We start from the raw sequence: 24,602 nt of genomic DNA, 5'->3' as shown, positions 1-24,602 counted from the left end.
TTTGCAAAAAAAATCCAGAGTGATCCAACTACTTTTCTTGCAAAATTGGGTGAGGCTCCGTCCAGGGAGAGCGAAGTTATAAGCCGCCCAAAAAGTGCTCTTCCTATGGAAACAGCAACTTAACCATAACCACATGGCCACTACTGTGGCCATGTAATGTATATATATAACATGGCCACGGTAGTGGCCATGTAGTTATGGTTAAGTTGCTGTTTCCATAGGAAGAACACTTTTTGGGTGGCTTATAACTTCGCTCTCCCTGGATGGACCCTCACCAAACTTTGCAAAAAAAGTATTTGGGTCACTCTGAATCTTTTTGCAAAGTTTGGTGAGGATTCGTCCAGGGGGGGCAAAGTTATAGGGGGGGTCCCAAAACTTTTTTTTTCCCATAGACATAATGGGAAAAAACTTTGCTCACGCCTACAGCCCAAACCGCTGGACGGATTTACACCAAATTAGCGGCAGGAGTGGCGGCTTGGTCCCGAAAGCGTGCTTTGCTTTATTTGGTGTAAATCCGTCCAGTAGTTTTTTAAAAAATGACAAAAATGTTAGTGAAAAAAATTAGTGATATCTGTGTTCGCTTCGCGGACACACTTCCCTGTTCGCTCCGCGGACAGGACGGTGATTGGGCAAGCAGCTTGCATGATGTCCGCGGATGTGTCTTTCTCCCTCCCGCCCACCCCCCGCTCATGCCCTGCTCGTGCCCCGCTCGTCTCTCCCATCCACCCATCCCCCGCTCTTGCCCCGTGTGTCTCTCCCACCCCTGTGTGTCTCTACCACCCGCTGCTCATGTCTGTGTGTTTGTCCCCACCCGCCGCCCGCTCATGTCCGTGTGTCTCTCCCCACCCGCCGCCCACCCCCCGCTCATGTCCGTATGTCTCTCACCACCTGCCGCCCACCCCCCACTCATGCCCCGTGTGTCTCTCTCCCTCCCCTCCACCCATGCCCCGTGTGTCTCTCTCCCTCCCCCCCACCCATGCCCCGTGTGTCTCTCCCCCTCCCGCCCACCCCCCGCTCATGCCCCGTGTGTCTCTCCCCCTCCCGCCCACCCCCCGCTCATGCCCCGCGTGTCTCTCCCCTTCCCCCACCCCCGCTCATGCCTTGTGTGTCTGTCTCCCTACCCCCCACCCCCGCTCTTGCCCGGTGTGTCTGTCTCCCTCCCCCCACCCTCCCACCCCCGCTCTTGCCCCGTGTGTCTGTCTCCCTCCCCCCCACCCCCGCTCTTGCCCCGTGTCTCTTTACCCCTCCTGCCCACCCCCTGCTCTTGCCCCGTGTCTCTTTCCCCCTCCTGCCCACCCCTGCTCTTGCCCCGTGTCTCTTTCCCCCTCCCGCCCACCCCCGCTCTTGCCCTCTGTCTCTTTCCCCCTCCTGCCCACCCCTGATCTTGCCCTGTGTCTCTTTCCCCCTCCCACCCACCCCTGCTCTTGCCCCGTGTCTCTTTCCCCCTCCCGCCCACCCCCGCTCTTGCCCCGTGTCTCTTTCCCCCTCCCGCCCACCCCCGCTCTTGCCCCGTGTCTTTCCCCCTCCCTCCCAGCCCCACTCTTGTCCTGTGTCTTTCCCCCTGCCGCCCACCCCCGCTCTTGCCCCTTACCTTTCTCCCTCCCGCCCACCCCCGCTCATTCCCCGTGTCTGTCTCCTGTTGTCCCCCACCCCCCTCTCATGCCTCGTGTCTGTCTCCCGTTCTCCCCACCCCCCGCTCATGCTCCGTGCCTGTCTCCTGTTCCCCCCCACCCCCTGCTCATGCCCCGTGTCTGTCTCCTGTTGCCCTCACCCCCAGCTCATGCCCCGTGTCAGTCTCCTGTTGCCCCCCACCCCCCGCTCCTGCCCTGTGTCTCTCTCCTGTTGCCCCCTGCTCATGCCCCGTGTCTGTCTCTTTTGTTCCCCCACCCCCCGCTCATGCCCCGTGTCTGTCTCCTGTTCCCCCCACCCCCCGCTCATGCCCCGTGTCTCTCTCCTGTTGCCCCCCACCCCCTGCTCATGCCCCGTGTCTGTCTCCTGTACCCCCCACCCCCTGCTCATGCTCGTGCCTGTCTCCTGTACCCCCCCACCCCCCCGCTCATGCCCCATGTCTGTCTCCTGTTGCCCCCTCTGCTCATGCCCCGTGTCTGTCTCCTGTTCCCCCCACCGCTCATGTCCCGTGTCTCTCTCCTGTTGCCCCCCTCCCCCGCTCACGCCCCGTGTCTGTCTCCTGTACCCCCCACCCCCCCGCCCATGCCCTGTGTCTCTCTCCTGTTGCCCCCCACCCCCTGCTCATGTCCCGTGTCTGTCTCCTGTACCCCCCCGCTCATGCCCCATGTCTCTCTCCTGTTGCCCCCCACTATCCCGCTCATGCCCGTGTCTGTCTCCTGTTCCCCCCACCCCCCGCTCATGCCCCATGTCTGTCTCCTCTTGCTCCCACCCATGCCCCGTGTCTGTCTCCTGTACCCCCCACTCCGAGCTCATGCCCGTGTCTCTCTCCTGTTGCCCCCCACACCCCCGCTCATGCCCCGTGTCTGTCTCCTGTTGCCCCCCACCCCCTCGCTCATGCCCTGTGTCCCGTCTCCTGTTCCTCCCACCCCCGCTCATGCCCTGTGCCTGTCTCCTGTTGCCCTCCACCCCCCGCTCATGCCCCGTGTCTGTCTCCTGTTCTCTCCACCCCCCGCTCATGCTCCGTGTCTGTCTCCTGTTCCCCCCCACCTCCCGCTCATGCCCCGTGTCTGTCTCCTGTTGCCCCCCACCCCCCGCTCATGCCCCGTGTCTGTCTCCTGTTGCCCCCCACCCCCCGCCCATGCCCCGTGTCTGTCTCCTGTTGCCCCCCACCCCCCGCTCATGCCCTGTGTCTGTCTCCTGTTGCCCCCCACCCCCTTCTCATGCCCCGTGTCTGTCTCTGTTGTTCCCCCAACCCCGCTCATGCCCCGTGTCTGTCTCCTGTTCCCCCCATCCCCCGCTCATGCCCTGTGTCTCTCTCCTGTTGCCCCCCACCTCCCGCTCATGCCCCGTGTCTGTCTCCTGTACCCCCCACCCCCGCTCATGCCCCGTGTCAGTCTCCTGTACCCCTCCACCCCCCGCTCATGCCCCGTGTCTGTCTCCTGTTGCCCCCCTACTCATGCCCTGTGTCTGTCTCCTGTTCCCCCCACCCACTCATGTCCCGTGTCTCCCTCCTGTTGCCCCCACCCCCTGCTCATGCCCCGTGTCTGTCTCCTGTTCCCCCCACCCCCCGCTCATGCCCCGTGTCTGTCTCCTGTTGCCCCCACCCATGCCCCGTGTCTGTCTCCTGCATTCCCGAACTCCACGCTCATGCCCCGTGTCTTTCTCCAGTTGCCCACCACACCCCCCACTCATGCCCCGTGTCTGTCTCCTGTTGCCCCCCACCCCCCGCTCATTCCCCGTGTCTGTCTCCTGTTCTCTCCACCCCCGCTCATGCCCCGTATCTGTCACCTGTTCCCCCCATCCCCCGCTCATGCCCCGTGTCTGTCTCCTGTTCTCCCCACCCCCCCGCTCATGCCCCGTGTCTGTCTCCTGTTCTCCCCACCCCCCGCTCATGCCCCGTGTCTGTCTCCTGTTCTCCCCACCCCCCGCTCATGCCCCATGTCTCTCTCCTGTTGACCCCACCCCCTGCTCATGCCCCGTGTCTCCCTCGTGTTCCCCCCACCCCCGCTCATGCCCTGTGTTTCCCTCGTGTTACCCCCCGCCCCCCAATCATGCTCCGTGTCTCCCTCGTGTTCCCCCCACCCCCCGCTCATGCCCCTTGTCTTTCTCCTTTCCTCCCCACCCCCGCTCATGTCCCGTATGTGCCCTGTTCCCCCCGCTCATGCCCTGTGTCTCCCTTGTGTTCCTCCCCACCCCCTGCTCATACCCCGTGTCTCCCTCATGTTCCTCCCCACCCGCTGCTCATGCCCCGTGTGTCTCTCGTGTTCCCCCACCACCGCTCATGCCCTGTGTTTCCTTCCTTTTCCCCCCCACCCCCTGCTCATGCCCCGTTTGTACCCTGTTCCCTCTCACCCCCCGCTCATGCCCATGTGTCTCCCCTGTGCCCCCTAAAACCCCGCTCATGCGCCGTTGTGTTCTTTATACACCCCGCCTTCCCTTTCCATGGTGGCCATCTTGGTAAAAGATTTTCCTTGCTACACCGAGACGCCGCAGGCGTCCCGGCGTAGGAAGGAAAATATTTATTTTTTTTACCACCCGGCATTCCCACTTTGAGGACATAGATGTTAGTGGTCTTCATCTATTGAAAAGGATGTTATGGTCACGTTGTACTAATAAAAACCTTTAAAATGTAGTAAAAAAAATGTTACAGGGACGTTATGGTTAAGTTGCACTAATAAAAACCTATGAAATTCAATGAAAAAACTTTGTTAAAGGGACGTTATGGTTAAGTTGTGCTACTAAAAACCTATGAAATTCAGTGAAAAAACTTTGTTAAAGGGACCTTATGGTAAAGTTGCGCTACTAAAAACCTATGAAATTCAGTGAAAAAACTTTGTCAAAGGAACGTTATGGTTCCAAGTAAAACCGAAAAACCCTGGAAATTCGCCAGTTATGGTAAGCTAAGCAACCATAACTCGCGCCACCACCGTGCACTGCTAAGACTAACACCCAGGACATCAAAGATGACATCACAAATGTCATTGATGACATCACTGATGACATCAAATGTCTGGCTCACTCTTTTTTTCTTTTGCTGACATATCTAGGCCACATGGTTTTCTTCAGTAACAGTTAGAAACTAAACATTTTATTTTATTTGTAGACGTATCCTTCAAGTAGGTTCTTACAGTAATTCTGTTAGAGTCCAGTCACATCATATGAAACATATACATACAGGAAGACACAAGCTTGAAAGACAGCAATCCTTTTTGTGCATAAAGATAATCAATAGACTTATGAGCACTTTCTGATAGTTCTGTTGTTTTTTTTATGGCTGTACTTTCCCTGTGGGTCCAATCACATCAAGTGATACATATACATAGGGGGAATAGCAGCTTTGAAACAGAGCAATCATTTATTTGCATGAAAATAATCAGTTAAGTTATGAATTGTTTCTGCTACTACTTGTGCTTTTTTGCTAACTTCACTTTTCCTGTAAATACCTATATTGGTATGTGTTCTTGTGTCTTTGTGTTTTGTCTATAGTAATGTTTTATTAGCTACGTATTACATATTTCACAGTACACAAAAATCTATTAAGAAAACAATTATCATTTCATTATTCAACATATTAACATTACGAATATTATACCTTCATCTTGTACACTGCACACCATGTTATGTTTCTGTATCAGTAGCTTAGTATACTAGATAGAACCCCATAATAGAATGCTATTTATATCAATGCATCGTTCAATGCACTAATTAGGGTATGATATTTATTGCAATGATCTATGACACTTGTTTCGCAACATTATAATAAGAATCCCTTGTACACATATTTCATGAAAAGTACATACACATGTGATGTCATCAGTGATGTCATCAATGACAGTGTAATGTTTCATTCGATGGGTGTGGTCTATGGGTGTGATATGCTGCGGTGGTTGTGGCCAGGGCATAGAGCCTTGGGTGCATGGTCAAAGGCCATGCACCGAAGACCTAAGTTATAAGTACTGACGTTATAAGGCACCATAGGTGTGATATGCTGTGCTGGTTGTGGGCAAGGTCTAGAGTCTTGGGTGCATGGCCAAAGGCCATGCACCCAAGGTCGAAGTTATAAGCACTGAAGTCAGCATGGATGTGATATGCTGCGGTGGTTGCGGGTGTAATATGCTGCAGTGGTTGTGGCCAGGTCCTAGAGTCTTGGCATGGCCGCAGGCTGTAGGCCGTAGGCCATACACCCAAGACTCTAGGCCCTGGCCACAACCACCGCAGCATATCACACTCATAGATCACACCCGTAGAATCGAATATCTATCAAATGTTTGAAATCTACAGTTTTGGTACTGTTTGATTTGTATAGTTTGGATGTGATGTTTTGGGTACGTCATGTTATTAAGATTGTAGAGTTTGGTAACAAGCACTGTAGTATAACATATCCATGGAAGTGAACATTTTGTATTGTGGTGTATGTCTAGATGTTTGTTGAATGGTTCTGTTATGCAGCAGTACTTATGTGTTCTATTAGAATATACTTACTGTTTGATTTGTTGAGATTGGTTATATTTTTGTATGAGTTTGTAACTGGAGTACATATTCTTTTTCAATTTCTGTGATAAAAGAGAGGAGCATGTTAGTGTATGTATTTTATAAAGACTTATTGCATTGCGAAATAGACATTTCAACTTTTTTACGCTCATATTTAGTTTACAAACCAGTGTATTGTGCAATTTGCTCAGTTTCTGTGTTTGTTTTTCAAATCATTGGGTCTGTGCGAAAAATAAATCCATGTCAGATTAAAAACACTTTTTTTGTTATGCTACAGTCTATTTGATTGTTTGTTTTCAGTGTTCACTTGCTGTTTCTGGCTAATGTTCTATCTGTTGGCTTCTTGCAGATTTTTGGAGCAGTTAGACACCTGTTGGCGTATTCTAACTGTCTATTTCTTGTTATAATTTAGTGGTATTCATTTATCTGTTTGGTTGTTATAGAATCTTGGGCCAGTTAGATACCTGTTGGCGTATTCTAACAGTTTATAGTTTTTTAATAGAATTTTTGTTAATGTTTAAGTACAGATTAGTCATTAAATTCTGGTTTTAAGAAGATTAAATAAGCATTTGTAAGATTTGCTGGTAATCTCTGCTTTAGAGTAATGGTACTATCATTACATTCGAACCATCCACATTTCTTTTTTTTTATATATGCAGTGTAGTGACCCGTATTGGTTGTGGCTTCTGCGTGGTAGATTATACCTATTGTTGTGAAGGTTTTCTTACCAAGTGATACTTGACCGTGTGTGAATCCAGTCAGCTTGCAGTTGTTTTTGGTACCATCGGCATTTGTAACGTAGAAGTATTAGTATTACGTAGGTACTATGTGTTTGTATTCGTAAGGTGGAGTGATTATCTGAATTGCAGGTAGTACATAATCTACCATGGTTTGCATTTTCTACAAGTTGCTGAAATGGAATGGATTCACAATTAGGTATGGAAACATACACGAAGCGCTCATTAGGGATTTGTTCCTGTGTCACATTGTTGCAGAGAGTGCATGTATGTTTCCACATGTATGAAATCTGGAAGATTTCATTTATAGGTATGTTTTTGTGTTCCAGTACTTGTAGGTAGTAAGTACATTAGAAATTCTTGTGGATCTTCTTGTGAGTTTATAGTGAATATCACCATTCCAGAACAGTAGTCCAATTCTTGTCTTATTCCATGAACACGATACGTGTTGTCAGGTTTGTTTGTTGCGTTTCTATGAAGGACTAATATTTGCAAACACAATTGGTCTATACTGTGTAAGTAAATGTTGTCAACAATTGGTGGCAATTGAAATAGAATATTCATTGCTACATTTGCATAGCAACTTACACCAGTTATATTTGAACATTTGAATGGACCAGATAGTTCTGTGTCCCAGTCATTTTTTCGGAGTGTGTGTTGCGTTTTTGAAGAAGTACCTGAGTTACTTTGAGTAATAGGTTCTTCTTTCTTTGTGGTAATTGATGAAGTATTAGCTTCTTCTACTCTCTTTGGAGGATTTGCAGTCAGATCCTGTTGCATTTCTGTATCAATTAGTTATCTTTTACATTTTCCTTTTTGTGGAACAGGATATGTTTTTAGATGGGGGTGTATATTGAACGTAGTCTATTGTATTCTAAAATGCAAGGAATATCAGTGTTTACTTTACTTGCATCAAAGTTGATTAGAAATAGACCGTCAAGTGTACGTAAGCATCTTTAATCCATAAAAGCATGTGGATATGTGGTGCTCCTCTGGCTTGTTATTCTTTTCTCCTAAAGAAGTGTTGCACTTCTCCGAGGGGAGGAACAGTTTTATTACAAATAAAGTGTAGCATAGCAAAGAAACGATGTTGGAAGTATCTTGAAATATTAACAGGATTGAGAGAGCAAAGTTCTCCTGGTGTTAGTATATCTATGTTTGTTTTGTTTTTGTTTGAAATGCGTAGGAAATCATGTAAATCTGCCCATGCATATTCTGCACAACTTAATGTAACAAACCAAGTGGGTGGGCCAAGGTTTCTTATCAGGCAACGTACATCTCTGTGACATCGGAACCAGTACTCTTTCGTACCACGCATGTTTGCTAACAGATTTGTAATGCTTGATTGTAAAACCTCATCTTTTTCTCGCACTTTTTGTATTAATTGCATAGCTGACATATTTTGAAAGTGGGTTCCTGATTTCAATATGTGTGCAACTCTGTAACATAGAGTTGCTACTTCACTTTCAAAGAGTAGGTGGAATATGTATTCCAGATTTTGTCTAAATCTGGGATCTTCAGAATACATTTCGTAATGAGTGGTATTCTGATGCTGTTACCTGAGTGGGTCTATCATCGTACCTTCCTCCTTTGCCAGTAGGAAATAGTAGAGGAAAAGCACGTGATTCTATACTTTTTACCCATATTCTCATTGGTGATCCCTTGGTTTGTCGCATTAGGACTGTTTCTAGTGAATTATTTATGGTCTCATTAGAGTGTAATGGATGAATTGTATAATGGTCTAAAAAATTGGATACTTTAACAGGATCTAGAAGTTCAAATTGATCAGTTTCTGGTGACTCTAGAATTATTTTCTTCAATATTTATTTCATTGTAGTATTCATTATTGTCTTTTAGATATTGCAAGGCTTGTCTAACTTTATGTAAGTCCACGAGTTGTTGCCAAATTTGTCTTTTGTTGGTACACCATTTACTAAAACAATTAAAGATTGCTCTATTGGACGTTGCACTCCTAGAGTGTGCACATTTTCTTTCAGATCTAATGGTAAATAAACTAATTCAGAGGGAGGGAATTTTGCTCTATTTGGTTGAAGGTGTATTATTGCTTGAAATGGGTGCACTGTTTGAATTATGATTCTCTCATATAAATTGAGTTGTTGGAGGGGTTTTGGTAGTGGGAATAATTCCAAGTTATTTGTGATAGCACGTGAAGGAGTTTCGTTGTTGTCATGTTTTGTAGTGCAGTACCTACAAAGTATTAAGGGGTCAGTTATTTCGTATTTGTTTTCAGCTACATGGTAGAGAGCTAATTCAAACCATTTGGAATCTTCATTGTCTTCTATTTTGTATGTTATGTTTATAGTTTTTGTGTTACTTTTGCTGCAGCAATACACACACACATGGTTTGGTACTTCAGCGGATTTACTTTTAAATTTTAGTATTTCTTTTTTGTATGTGTGTAGTAGAAGTTTCTCCTGTTTTTATAAGATTCTGAAGGACTCTGTGGTGGAACATTTTTGCTAAAATACTTTTTTTGGTATGGTTACTTGCTAGTATATCAAGATTTATAACAGCAGTTTTAGCAGTAGTGGTAGCCGAATTCTTGTTAAGCATTTTTTGTTTCGTTTTACATTTTGATAGAGGAGGTAAAGTTTCTGTTCTAGAAGCTTGTTTTGTTTCGCTATATGACTGTATTAGCTGTTTTGTTTGAACGTTTTGTACAAACTCTGGTACAGATGGATGCTTATTTTGGACACTTTTATTTTCATTTGCTCTATTTCTTCATTGCTTTCTACGGACTTGCTTTTTGGTAGGCATTCTTTGGGGTCTGTTAAAAAAAAAGAAGGTATGGGTTGGGCCATTTTGCAATGTATGTGTGCTGTGTGCATGAGTGTGTGAGTATGATGGGAAAGATGTATGTGGTGGTGTGTGATTGTGCATTGGGCAGTTACATTGAGTTGGAAAGGCTATTCTTGTATTTGTGTGTTACTATAGTGGGGTTCAGATGACAGTAGAAAGTAAGCTAGTGGTGAGGAGAAGCATTAATACTAAATCTAATGGTGTAGAATTAAAACAGTTCTTTGTTCTGCAATACTAACATTCTGGGGGCTGAGTTATGTCATTTGTGCGCTGAAAAATGGGATTTTGTGCACCATCTTGCCTGCAAATCCCGGTTTAACAAATGGGGATTTGTGGGCAGAATGGTTCAGAAATCACTGGGTTTATTTTGGTGTGCAAATTACATGAATGAACCACACAATGTCTTTGAGGAACAATAAGAATATTAAGGTAGTATTGTACTTACTCTTTTTTTGTGGAATGAGCAGGTTTATTCGGATATGTTGTTTGTAGTTTAGATGCTGCTGATTTTCAGGAGGGTGGTCTTCACTGCAATTGTAAAAGAAAGAAGTTAGTAAGTTTGTGTGTTTATAGCACTGATGTTAATGTAGACGTTGATTTTTATGTTTTTGTGATAGTATTCTTGTTTGATATCTGAACATAGTGTATGCATGTGTTTCATTTGACTATGTGCAGCATTTATATTTTATTTACAATATGTTAGTTCAACATGCTTTGCAAATGAGTACAATTTTAAGTGCATGAAATCCACTTGGTTTTTTAAAGCTGTGTTGTAGATAGCAGACAGATTTGAAAGTGATAGTTGATTATAGTAGATGGGAAACATTTCAATAAGTTAATTTTATAGGTAGACATGCCAACAATCGGGAGCCCCAGAGAGGTAGATTTCAGCACACCAATCAGGAACATTTATTTTTCTCATAGGATTGCATTGGGATGAGCATTCATTTAGGCAGGAGACAGTAAAAAATGGTGTGAATGTTCAATGAAAAATCAGGAGTCTCGCGCCTAAATCAGGAGGGTTGGCATGTATGTATAGGTTATGTGGGAGACAGTAAAAACTAGTGCAATTTTTATATAAAAAATCAGGAGTCTCGCACTTAAATCGGGAGCGTTGGCATGTATGTATTGGCTATGCAGGATTAGTGGAATTACTCTGTTTATATGGATTCATAAGAGTTATACATGTACTCTGTATAAAATATGCATACCTGTAGTTTGTAATAATGCATGTGGATATGCATGGAGCTGTAAGTAGAAATCTTCGAGACTTGTACAGTGGTTTTTGTAGTAGGTGCTTTCCAATGATATGAGACTTGTACTCAGAGTGATCAACAGTACATTTGAAGTGCGGAACTCTGATGATGGAGATAGATGTAGAGGTCTTGGATGTGATTGGTGGATGGTTGTGTGACTACTTAGCTGTATCCAATGAGGGAATGGCACCGAGAGTGATGCAATAACCAAAATCCATCTGATCCAGGCCTTCTAAGATGACCACCGCTCTTTGTGTATCCCGCACCTGACCTTGTCCTGATCGTATGCATGACTGCATACCAGCTGCTGCTGCCTCTGGATTGGTTGTAATCAGCACCATATTCTGCCAGCAATCACCGACAGGTGAGAGCCGGCCAACGAGGTAAGGCCTAGAGAGAAGGCCATCCTCTGACTGAGCTGACCGAGCGTGACCAGGCGCGCCGGCGTGCCACGCTGGGAGCTGGTGATTCCCCTCCTGCGCTCGGATCCACCAACCTTACTTCAAGGTAACACTAGCCCACGTCCTGCGCACCTGATCAAATCATCTAGTGCTGTATTGACCTGCTTTACTACAAAAAGACTGCACACTTATTTATATGGTGCTACTATTCTCAGACTCATATATGCCGCCCATGCACTGTTGTGCACTAGTCTATAAGCCTCCTGAGACTGTAACCGCCACCTGATTCCTCCGGCTCCGTTGAATGCCAATAGATTCACAGCACCCTGTAAGCCATACTGCAACTAACTCAGCATTAACTAAGTATACCTTGCCTGCGAATGCCTGCCTTCAATTGCGTTATCCTGTATACTAGCCTGCTTGTTTTATTCCATGGGTACATCTCTTTCATTGCACAGCCCTAGGCTCCGATGCATATGTATCACGCCAGATTTGCTAGATTTACTGAGCCTTGCCAGCAAATAGACAGTAGCCCTACACTGCATCATTATAATTTGTGTGATATATGCTCAGCTGCTAAATCATAGACTTTTTATATATGTTGTTTATATGTTTGACCCTAACTCCAAGTCGCATCTATGAACTCAGCCTTGCTAGCACCCTACCCTTCGCATCTATTTACTGTCCACCCATCAACTAGCTCCAGGCATGTACTTCTCACCACTCTACACCATTCTACTAAGGTCACTCCTTTATATAAATACCCTACAAGATATCACTATGTCACAATACCCACCCCCACTAGCGCCTGCGCATAACTTTCCCAAGCAGATCGACATGATCACCAGACCTTGTACTTTACCACAGAGGAACCTTAATTTACACGCAAGACTCCCAAGATTGTACGACACTTTACCTAAAAAAAGTGTCAAGTAATGCTACTACCGGTCCTTGCAAAACCAGCCACCACCAACACCCCCTTCAACTCAATAGCAGACTTTTCTGAGAGCCCACTTCTGCCCCGAAATGCAATCACAAGGTACAGCCATCCCTGCCCCAACCAGCTCAGTCTGGGATAAAGGGTACACTTATAAATCCCCCGCTCTATGGTTGCCCATGCAACAGAGATTGCAGACCTGCTACAAAATGAAAATATAGACTTCCTAGCCATTACTGAATCCTGGCTACACCCCACAGCTGGTCCAGCAATTATGCTAGCCATCCCAGATGATTACACCCTTCTAAGACTAGATCGTACCACCTCTCGAGGTGGAGGTCTCGCCATAATAGCTAAAACTAACCGCACACTGAAACTCTCTCCACCTCCTAACACAGACTATTGCAAATCCTTAACTGCCAAGTTAACCATATCCAACACATGGTCTGTAACCATCCACCTTATATACCGTCAACCACGCCCTCTCGGATCCTTCGAAGAGGACCTAATAAACATTCTCTCCAACAACCTTAAAAATTCCTCTCAGAGTCTTATACTAGGAGATTAAAACTTGAGCTTCAGCGACCCTTTAGACTCCAATGCTACTCAAATCAATAACTCATTAGAGGAATTAGGGTTCACCCAAAAGATCACAGGTCCTACCCATACTAAAGGTAGAACACTTGACTGGATTGCCAAGCACAACTGCCCAATTATGGTCATGTCCATAATGCCCCTGCCTTGGTCTGACCACCATCTGATTATGTTCTCACTAGAGGCCTCACCTCCTCTGCATACCGACGGTTTAGCCCCAGCAGTCCCCACTATAAATAAAAGAAACATTACTCCCAAAAACCTCATCCCTTTCATACTACCTACTCTTAATTCTATCTCAGACCACATAGATCCATTCACTATGGTAGATACATACAACAAAGTGATGCTATCATCCATTGATGCCATAGCACCGTTAAAGATGAGAAAGAGCAAACCCTGCAAACATATGAACACCTGGTTCTCGCCACACCTAAAAGTAACTAGACAAGAGAAACGCTGATGTGAAAAAATATGGAGACTTGATCCATCATAAGAATAACCTAAGTAAGCAAGCGTCCCTCTACAAAAAAGAAATTATCCTTGCCAAACAAACTTCCTACAACCTCCGAATCTGTCATGCTAAGTCCAATACCAAAGAGCTCTTTACTATTCTGAAAGAGGTGGAATCCCTCATCCAAACTCCAGGCTTCTGCCCCAATGATAAAAAGTGGTGCACAGGCATACAAAATGCCCTGGCCAATAAAATTATAATCTTGCAAACCAAGATCAACAACAAAAAGGACACCCTTCTCACCACTTCCAAATCTAGCAATATTAATGCGACAGCGCCGCAATCTATCTCGACTCCACTTCCCCACTTCAACTTTCGCAAAGTTTCCACCAAAGAGGTTGAAAAAGTCATCCTTACCCTCCAACCGTCGAACTGCCATGGTGACTTATGCCCGGCACAATTTATAAAAGATGCAGCTTGTGAACTCTCCCCTTTTATCACCAAATTAATAAATGCATCCTTCATCTCAGGCGCTATATCCAATGACTTGAAACAATCCTGGGTCATCCCACTCCTCAAAAAACAAAACTTAGATCCCTCCATCCATACTAATTACCACCCTATCACCACAGTGCCATTCCTACTCAAAATCCTCAACAAAATGGCATACCTTCAAATCCAACACTACTTAGAATACAACCACCTCCTAGGAGTCCGACAGTCAGGTTTCAGACCCCAACATGGAATTGAGACCACACTTGTAGACCTTAAGGCACAAATAGTGAGCTGAGAGACGAGGGTAAGATGGCACTACTGCTGCTCCTTGATCTCTCAGCAGCATTCGACTTGGTTGACCATGAGATCCTCTGTACCACCTTGAGTCAGCAGCCCACATCTCCCAAGAAGCAATTGACTAGATCCAGTCTTTTCTCAATAACAGAACAATGCGAGTCTTCTCCCCATTAGCAGCTGATGACCCAATGCTTATTACCTGTGGTGTGCCACAGGGTTCCTGTGTCTCTCCCACTCTGTACAACATCTTCACAAAGCCCCTTTTCGATGATCTTGATGGTCTGGGTATCACCTACGCGAATTACGTCGATGATACTCAGATCCTCATCCCGTTGACGGGGGATTACAACAAGGATTTGGCCTTTGTAAACAGAGTGTACCTCATCATCCAGGCATGGATGGCCTCACATGGTCTATACCTGAATGATGACAAAATGGAACACCTCATCTTAGGCACAACAGCTAATCTTAACAAACTAGGCCAAAACTACTTCTCGTTCGAAATTGACAATAACATCATTGCCGTGGCCAAGGAGGTTAAAACTCTTGGCTTCTATATAGACTCCGCACTAACATTAAAAAAACAGGTAAATGCAATGGCTTCCGCTACCTCTTATACCTGCAAACTTATCAGAGCAGCCAAACCTTTTCTCTCTTCCAACAATTGTATCACCCTAGCTAGAGCGTTGATCCTGTCCAAGTTGGACTATTGTAATGCTCTTTATGTGGGTAGTAATAAATACATTACAAACAAGATTCAAATCTTCCAAAATAATGCTCTAAGAGCAGCCCTAAGTCTCCAGAAGAAAGCCCACATTTCAGATACTAGAAGATCTGTCAACTGGATCTCCACGAAGGATACGTTTTTCCTTAAATCTGTCTCTCTGACTCACAAATGCCTCCACGATTCTGCCCCTCAATACCTTGTAACGAGATTCATTAGACAAGCATCCCGCCGTCCTTCCAGAAAGGCTAATGCCAACCTTCTACTGGTGCCAAGGTTCAAAGTACTATGACCGGGTGGAGCAGCTTTCCTGTCAAAGCAGCACAACATTGGAACTCCTTACCGCCATCCCTAAGGGAAGACCTTCCTTACTTACAATTTAGATCTAATCTTATCCACTGGATTAAGGAATATGACAATTAACGTACTGGTATTTTCACTGACCTACCCCGTTCAGATATAATACAAACTTGTAAATTGTGTATATTTTATTTTATGTACATTTTACTTATTGTATCTGTACCCTGTATCTGTATATTTTATTTTATGTACATTTTACTTATTGTATCTGTTCTCAATGTTGTTGATGTGTCCAATACTGTAACCATAGCTGGACTCTAACCACAGTGCCTGATGTAACCTAAGCTATACAATCCCCTTGTTGCTCTTGCACCCTGTTACCTCTGGGTTAGGTGCGCATTACAAATAATAAAAACAAACAAACATGTGGAAAGGGTAGAAGGGCAGGCTAAGAGTTACATGCCGCGTGGACACCACGGCTGTCTGCGGGTTGGGTGTGCAACATCCAGGGTTTTCAGCAAATCCAGTATGGAAAGGGGACTGTAGGAATCAGCCAATCAGATATTGATGTTGTGGATTTGTGTAGAAAGAGAGTGTATGTAGTGAAGATGGCAGAGGTGGAGAAAGTCAGGGTGTTGGTGCTCAGAGATATGTTTGTCCATGGTTTACAGCAGTATTCTCAATGCAGCCATGTGGCAAACAATTTCGATATTAAAGGAGTGGAGGTTGTGTGGAGCGCTGTGTCTGATTTCAATGTAGAGGCAATTCTCCAAGTTTGTGAAGATATGCGTAGAATGAACAGTCCTCATCTGGTAGTTTTGCACTATGGTGCTTTCCATTTGGGCTACGTGAGTGCCCCTACTTTGTTGGCAGATTTGGAACAGTTGGTTCAAGGAATAATGAACATCCTTCCAAATGCGAAAGTCATTTATTCTGGACTACTACCTAGGGCAATATGGGAGTTCTATTTTTTGTTGTCCTCAGAAAAACATTCCTAGGTGTGCAATCAATCGAGGCATGTGTGCTTTCATGCTTAGAGCTGGTATGTTTTTCTGTAACAATGAGAATATTGATTCGAGTAATGCTGTTTATTTTGAAGAATATGGTGTTTCTGTTTTGAAATGCCATGCTGTTTTGGAATGTAAGCGTTGCTTTGGAGAAGGTTATGTGAAGATTTTAGTTGTAAAGTAAGAAGAAAACCCCCCCAAAAAATACAAAATAACAGGTGTCTGTGAGGCATCTGCAAAAAAAACAAACACAAAACAGCTCTTTTTAAAGCCCACCTCAAAGGGGAAATGGGACACAATATTTAAATGTACATTCACCACGCTCAGATTTTCGGTATGTTCGCGGACATGGTGGTAGTCTGCGGACAGCGCGTATTACATACAGGGAATCTGGGGTGGCGAGGCATGCAAATGAGAATGAGCTGAGCTAGGGATTGGTCAGTAAAGTTTAGTGGGTGTGTTGTGCAAGGAGAGATTTTGCGAGAACGTCTTTTTCCTGAGAGAAGAACAGATAGCTATGGCTGTGTGTTTTCGAAAACAGATTATCTGGATTTTGGGAGACTCATGGATACATTGGTTGGAGGTGCATGCAGAACGTTGTGGAGTAGCTGCAGATCTTGTATTCCCTCATGTGGAAGTGCACTGGCATGCAGTGTGTGGAATGAAGTGCCTGGACTTGGTACCTCTCTGTACTACTTTAGAGACAGAGCATCATCCAGACATAATTATAATTCATTGTGGAGGGAACAGTTTAGGACATGTGTCTGGAATTTCTTTGCAACTTGCAATGAAAGAAGGACTTGAGAAGGTCATGGACATGTTTCCAAATTCCCATGTAATTTTTTCTCGTATTGCGCAAAGACAAATGTGGCTGCATTCTTCTTCATTTGATCCACAAATGGATAAATTGAGGAGCAGTGTCAATAAGGCTGTGTGTGCCTTTCTAAGAGATGTTGGCATGTCCTCTTTTCACAATGAAAATATTATGTTTCGTAGCACATACATTTTTCGCAGAGATGGAGTCCATCTTACATATCCTGGCAATCAGATTTTTCTGAGAAATGTAGAAAATGCATTGCAATCTTTTTTTGGAATTATAGTCATCTATTTTGCAGTAGATGTTGATGATTCCAAGTTTTTCAAACACACAAAAACACCACCAAAAAGGCTCTTTACAGAGCCACCACGTCCTCCCAGAGAAAAGTGCATTGGTTTTGCTAGGGCAGTAGCCCAAAATTTTATCTGTCCCAGGACTTTCCGCAGACTATCAAAAAATACGCGGGGACCTGCACTGTTTATTTGACACTTCTATTTTTAAACTGTGAAAGGTGGCTCTGAAAAGAGCTTTTTTTTGGATTTTCTTTTATATATTTTTTTGCTTTTTTACATACAACACACTAGGAGAGGAGTGGAAAGGAGGGTAAGGAAGGGACACCAACGACGGGGACAAGAAAGGGCAGGTGGAGAGAGGAAGATGTAGGTTGGGCCTTATTTAGGTAGGTAGCAGGTCTTCTGCTGGTCTGTGACCGTAGTCTCGAAAGCACTTCGAAGACTCTCACCCCTGCAGAGTACTGCCTCGCAGTACATACACAATATTGTGACCCTCGAAAGGTAAGGGTCAACAGCATTGTGAATGACCTGTGAAGCAGCTGGAGGGATGTGCTCTCTCCCAAGAGTGTATCTTGTGGTGAGAGGAGCAGAAACGGAGGATGCTGTAGAGGAACTCAACCTACTACGTTTATCACAAGGTACAACCGTGCAAATGTCCTCACTGTGGAATGAAGTTAGGTGTCACTTCATGGATGTCGTACCAAAGCTGTATGAACCACGTCTCCCACGACTCAGCACCAATTTGCACTACAGGTGACCTTGTTCGCACATGCTTTTGGTACATTACCATAAACGGTAAACAAGCGCCACACCCAAGACTCCCAGCGAGCGTTGGTAGTAGGGAGTTCCTCGACTTCATTCTCTTCATCCTCTTCATCCTCGTTCTCTACATCCTCACGCGAGTTCCCAAGTGCAGGCCCTTCGGGAGGTGGTGGTGGTGGAGGGTTTGGGGGTGGTGCTGAGGCAGATGTAGCAACAGCAGCCATGGATGCCATTAGGGTTGATGCGATAATATCAGCAAGAGCCGCATAGGCAGCAAAAGTCAATCTGCAATAGCCAGAAGTACATTGAAGATCAGCTCTGGGGTGTAGCCTTTTATAGGGGTGTAGGGGTGCACCTCGCGACCATATCGAACACTCAAAAGCATTCAAAAATGTACAAAAAGTATGTGGAAAGCCAGGGCCATTGTCTGGGACATGTGAAATGGTGAATTTTTACTGTAAAATAATTTGGATTGTCTGAATAAGTTCTTTTAATGCTGGGGAACCAGACGGAGTCCGCAAATTAGGACACACCCTCAGCGTGGGTGCGGTCACATGATGACGTTGGGAACACGTCTCCGAAGAGAACGGGTGTCCACAGGACACCAAATGCACAGAAACGGTTGTGCACATGTGCACAGGTGTTCTACGGACAGTGTTCGGATCCTGAAACTATTTAAAAGTGCGACACAAGTTAGCCGGACAGTTACGGACAGGCGCGCTGTTCGCAGGATTTACGGGTGTGGTGCGCATGTGCGTAGATGTTCTGCAGACTTTACGGCCAGGTATAGTGTCCTTAGGACACCTCCATTTTGTTTGACTGCGGGCATCCCGGACCCTGTGCGTGTTCTACGAACAGTTCCATCTTGGTTGCGAACAGTATGGACAGGTATAGTGTCCTTAGGACACCACCATTTTGTTCCTTTACAGACATCCCGCACACCGTGTGTGTTAGTAGAACAGTTTCAACTTGCCTGCGAACAGTACGGACAGGTATAGTGTCCTTAGGACACCTCCATTTTTGTTTGATTAGGGACATCCCGGACACCGTGTGTGTTCTTAGAACAGTTTCAACTTGCCTGCGAACAGTACGGACAGGTATAGTGTCCTTAGGACACCTCCATTTTTGTTTGATTAGGGACATCCCGGACACCGTGTGTGTTCTTAGAACAGTTTCAACTTGCCTGCGAACAGTAAGGACAGGTATAGTGTCCTTAGGACACCTCCATTTTTGTTTGATTACGGACATCCCAGACACTGTGTATGTTCTTAGAACAGTTTCAACTTGCCTGCGAACAGTGCGGACAGGTATAATGTCCTTAGGACACCCCCATTTTGGTTTATTATTGACATCAAGGACAGAGCAGCTGTCCGCGTACACAACGAACAGAACAGGGGTACAGCCACCTAAATAGATACAATATTTGACCCATCTCTTACTCCTCCACATTCCTCAAACAGTCTTACACACCTGTCCGGCCTGTCCGTAATTAACAAAATGTGGATGTCCCAAGGACACTACACCTGTCCGTACCATTCGCAACCAAGATGGAACTGTTCTTAGAACACATCAGCTGTCTGGGATGTCCCTAATCAAACAAAAATGGAGGTGTCCTAAGGACACTATACCTGTCCGTACTGTTCGCAGTACGGACAGATCTGGCACATGAAAGGAATATCTTGCGGGGACACAGGGTCACAATGGTAGTAAGTTTCCACTGGTGAGGGTGCGGGAGGGGCAACAACACATTTGTGGAGATGGACTAGCTATGTGCTTAGCTCATGCTGGTTCACATGCAGGACAGTGATCTCAGAGGAAGAGCGATGTGTTACATTTATTATTGTGTTGCGAGCATCTCCGGCTTCAGCGTGAGAATGGACCTGCAAAGTTTTCCAGTCAGAGTGAGAATGGGGGTGGGGGCCCTGTGACCTGCACGCCTGGCCGGGCTTCTGCAAGAAAAGGGAAGAGAAGCGTTTTTGTACTATCGCAGTGAGGCCTAATCACCAAGATGGAGTCAAAAAGGGGGTACAAAAAATGGATGCCCAGTGTCCTGCCCAGTGGTCCCATCTACGCGAAAGTCAACCAAGGTTAACATTGCATAAGGGCAAGGGGCGAACCCACTACTGGAGGCACTTTGGCCGAGTTTCGTACTGTAAGTAGAGGACACGAGGGGCCTGATGGCCCATCGCAGCCACTTACTCTGCTTTAGAGTAATGGTACTATAATTACATTCGAACCATCCACATTTCTTTATAATATATGCAGTGTAGTGACCTGCATTGGTTGTGGCTCCTGCGTGGTAGATTATACCTATTGTTGTTAAGGTTTTCTTACCAAGTGATACTTGACCATGTGTGAATCCAGTCAGCTTGTAGTTGTTTTTGGTACCATCTGCATTGTAACTTAGAAGCATTAGTATTATGTATTTACTATGTGTTTGTATTAGTAAGGTGGAGCGATTATCTGAATTGCAGGTAGTACATAATCTGCCATGGTTTGCATTTTGTACTTATAGTTGCTGAAATGGAACAGATTCACAATTAGGTATGGATAAATACACAAAGCGCTCATTAGGGATTTGTTCCTGTGTCACATTGTTGCAGAGAGTGCATGTATGTTTCCACATGTATGAAATCTGGAAAATTTCATTTATAGGTATGTTTTTGTTTTCAAGTACTTGTAGTAAGTACATTAGAAATTCTTGTGGATCTTCTTGTGAGTTTATAGTGAATTTCTCCATTCCAGCACAGTAGTCCAATTCTTGTCTTATTCCATGAACACTATACGTGTAGTCAGGATCGTTTGTTGCGTTTCTATAAAGTACTAACATTTGCAAACACAATTGGTCTGTACTGTGTAAGTAAATGTTGTCAACAATTGGTGGTAATTGAAATAGAATATTCATTGCTACATTTGCGTAGCAACTTACACCAATTATATTTGAAAATTTGAATGGACCAGATAGGTCCAAGTCATTTTTTCGGAGTGTTTGTTGCTTATTTGAAGAAGTACCTGAGTTACTTTGAGTAATAGGTTCTTCTATGGTTGTGGTAATTGATGAAGTATTACCTTCTTTTCGTCTCTTTGGAGGATTTGCGGTGAGATCCTGTTGCATTTCTGTTTGAATTATTTTTCTTTTACAACATTTTCCTTTTTGTGGAACAGGATATGTTTTTAGATGGGGGATGTATAGTGAACGTAGTCTTTTGTATTCTAAAATGCAAGGAATATCAGTGTTTACTTTACTTGCATCAAAGTTGATTAGAAATAGACCGTCAAGTGTACGTAAGCCTGATAGTGCTACGTAGCTCATGCCTTCTTTAAAGACTGTGTTACCAATATCTATCAATGCTTTGTCTAGGGTAAGACCTTGTGATTTATGAATGCTGACTGCGTATGCTAGAGTTAGAGAACATTGTTCTCTGCGTACATACATGTATTTGAAGAGAAGGAATCGAGCTGTTGAGCGCCCTATCCTTTTTAATTCTGAAAGTTTGTCAAAGAGATTATTGACAAACTTAATGTTGTTGTCACGTGGGTATGTTTCACATGGCTATGTTTGAAAGCCAACAACTGTACCCAGTGCTCCATTAACTAGTCCTTGCTCCACGTCAAGGTTATGTTTAAGCATTACTCTACAGTTTAAGGATAATTTTAACATTTTTTCCAAACCAGCTGTGTTGTTTCTAAGGTATTTAGTCTTGTTGTGGCTTGTTGACACATGGGTAGTGTCATACCATGTACGTCCAGTTTTTCTGTGGCGCAAATTTCAATTATTGGTTGCATTTCCTTTTTCAACATTGTTTCATTGAATTTGGAACAGCTTGCAAGAGTTGGCATTAAGGGCATACAATTGACATTTTTGTGCGCTAATTGTTCCATAACATCAGTAGCACATAAGTTATTGCCAAAAAGTGCATGGATGTGCCGGGTTTTTAATATTGCTTGTGCTTCTTGAGATAGTACACCAACTCTAATACTTTTAAAAATGTTGGCGTAGGTGAGGTCTGCAGACTGTCCATGTTTTCTGTTCATTCTCTGTATTGGAAATGTTGCAAAAGGCTGACATTTCCTATGCTGCCAACAGTTTTCCGGCAGAATTTGTGTCCTAAGGTTTTAAAAATGGGTTCACCTTTCACTGGTGTCAATTGAAGAAGATCTCTGAAAACAATAATGTGTTTTCCTCCAGAGAGCTCTTCATGGTTTGTTTTAAGTACTTCTTGTAATCCGAGGTGAATCAAAGCAAACATTAGGTTGGAGACCATGCTCACTTCATCTATTAGTAGCATTTTCATGTGTTTTAACACTCTGCGTAGTTCCATTGTAGCTTCTGTAGAAAGTTTGTAATAGTCTAATTTGTTTTGGTGCTCTACTGGCCAGAATAGTAATCGGTGTAAAGTGACACTGCCTATGTTGTAGTCAGCTAAACCTGGGGGGGCAGTTACAACAGCTGACAGTTTCTTGTTTGTCAATTGTTGAAGGAACTTGCTGATGATTTTGATTAAGAATGTTTTGCCTGAACCAGCTTCACCACTGACGTATAATAGTATAGGTTGGTAATTTTGGCAGGTACATTCTTTATTTTCATGTTGTACACCATGTGCAATTTCTTTTGTTACTTCTTGAAAATGCTATGCTGCTCATTGTTTAGTTTTGATTGTAGTATACTTAAGTCTTCTGTATCTTCATACTAACTAATTTGCTATTAGTGGCTGTCCCAGTGGTTCTTAGCTTCCTGTTACAGAAGTTTGACTGCTGCTAGGAGTGTCCTTATCTAGTTGGGCCTGGAGTTCTTCTTTGTGTTTCTGGTAATTGTGCAACATTGTTTTTTACTGTATAAAGTTTACATCGGTGATAGTGCTTTCATTTGCTTTGAAAGTGTCTTCATAGGAATCATAGTTGTCTAGTATTTCTTCTTCTTTTCTCCATGGTTTAAAGAGTTGTAGCAATGACATGTAATATAGTTCTTTATGTTGAGGAGTTTTTAATGACAATTTGATATAATTAATTAATTTGGTTTGGTAAGTTTTACTAAGCTGCCTTCACAATTTGTCTACCTTTTTTTTCATCGGGTTTCATATTATTTTTGTATGTGAAGTTTTGGGCTATATGTTTGGTAGTATGTGTCTACTAAATTGTTTTTCAAAATGTCTTGGCGTTTGGGATCATTTTTGGCTATTGTTTCTATGTCGTCATATGATTTGAGAAGTCTTTTTCTAGATTTAGTAGGACCAAGACTTATCCATACTATATTTTCAGATTTTCCATACAAAGCAGTACCGGTTAAACAATCTGCAGCTTCATAGCAGCCACATTCTCTATGGGAGAGCATTTTAATGCCCAAGCTGTACCATTTCTGAGACGGTGTTTAGTCTGATGACAGGTCATTCCACAGGTCTTGAAGCTCTGTTTCTTCTGCTTTGGTTAAGTAGGCTGTAACATATTGTGCAACTGCAGTGAAATTGTCTGCAATGTACTGCACATCTATGTTTGCATTCCACAATAGGGCAATGTTTGCATTGTAATCATTGATATATTTTGCATCTTCTGTCCTTTTTATGTAATATGTATTTTAGGTGATTTACCTTCGACACTATGTCTAACTGAAGACATGAAGTTGTTCACTTCACCTGTTTCTGTAACCGGTCTAGGGAACCCAAAGCGGCATTTGGTGTAGTATTTCTCTTTGTTTTTTTTATATTTGCCACAATTGTGTCTTTGCAATTGTAGATTTTGTGCATGAAGATCACTATTTGTTGCCTCTGATTGAATTTCACAAGTGACATATTTTTCTATAAACTGTAACACAGTGGCATCACTGTCTTGACCAAATTTAGGAGCATCTTTAATCCATAAAAGCATGTGTATATGTGGTGCTCCTCTGGCTTAGTATTCTTTACTCCAAAAGAAGTGTTGCGCTTCTCTGAGGGGAGGAAGAGTTTTATCACAAATAAAGTGTAGCATAGCAATGAAGCGATGATGGAAATATCTTGAAACTTTAACAGGATCTAGAGAGCAAAGTTCTCCAGGTGTTAGTATATCTATGTTTGTTTTGTTTTTGTTTGATATGCGTAGGCAATCATGTAGATCTTCCCACGCATATTCTGCACAACTTAATGTAACAAACCAAGTGGGTGGGCCAAGGTTTCTTATCATGCAACGTATATCTCTATGACGCCGAAACCAGTACTCTTTCGTACCACACATGTTTGCTAACAGATTTGTAATGCTTGATTGTAAAACCTCATCTTTTTATTGTACTTATTGTAGTAATTGCATAGCAGACATATTTTGAAAGTGGGTTCCTGATTTTAATGTGCGTGCAACTCCGTAACATAGAGTTGCTAGTTCACTTTCAAAGAGTAGGTGGAATATGTATTCCACATTTTAACAAAATCTGGGGTCTTCAAATACATCCGTAACAAGCAGTATTCTGATGCTGTTATTTGAATAGGTCTATTATCGTACATTCCTCCTTTGCCAATAGCACGTGCTTCTATACTTTTTTCCCATATGCTGATTGGTGATCCTTTTGTTTGTCGCATTTAGTATGTTTCTAGTGCATCTTCTATGGTGTCATTAGAGTGT

Source organism: Ambystoma mexicanum, chromosome 4p, assembly GCF_040938575.1.
Source record: "Ambystoma mexicanum isolate Mex_15411 chromosome 4p, UKY_AmexF1_1, whole genome shotgun sequence".
In the NCBI taxonomy this organism is placed as follows: Eukaryota; Metazoa; Chordata; class Amphibia; order Caudata; family Ambystomatidae; genus Ambystoma; species Ambystoma mexicanum.
Note: the sequence above shows the minus strand (reverse complement) of the source record.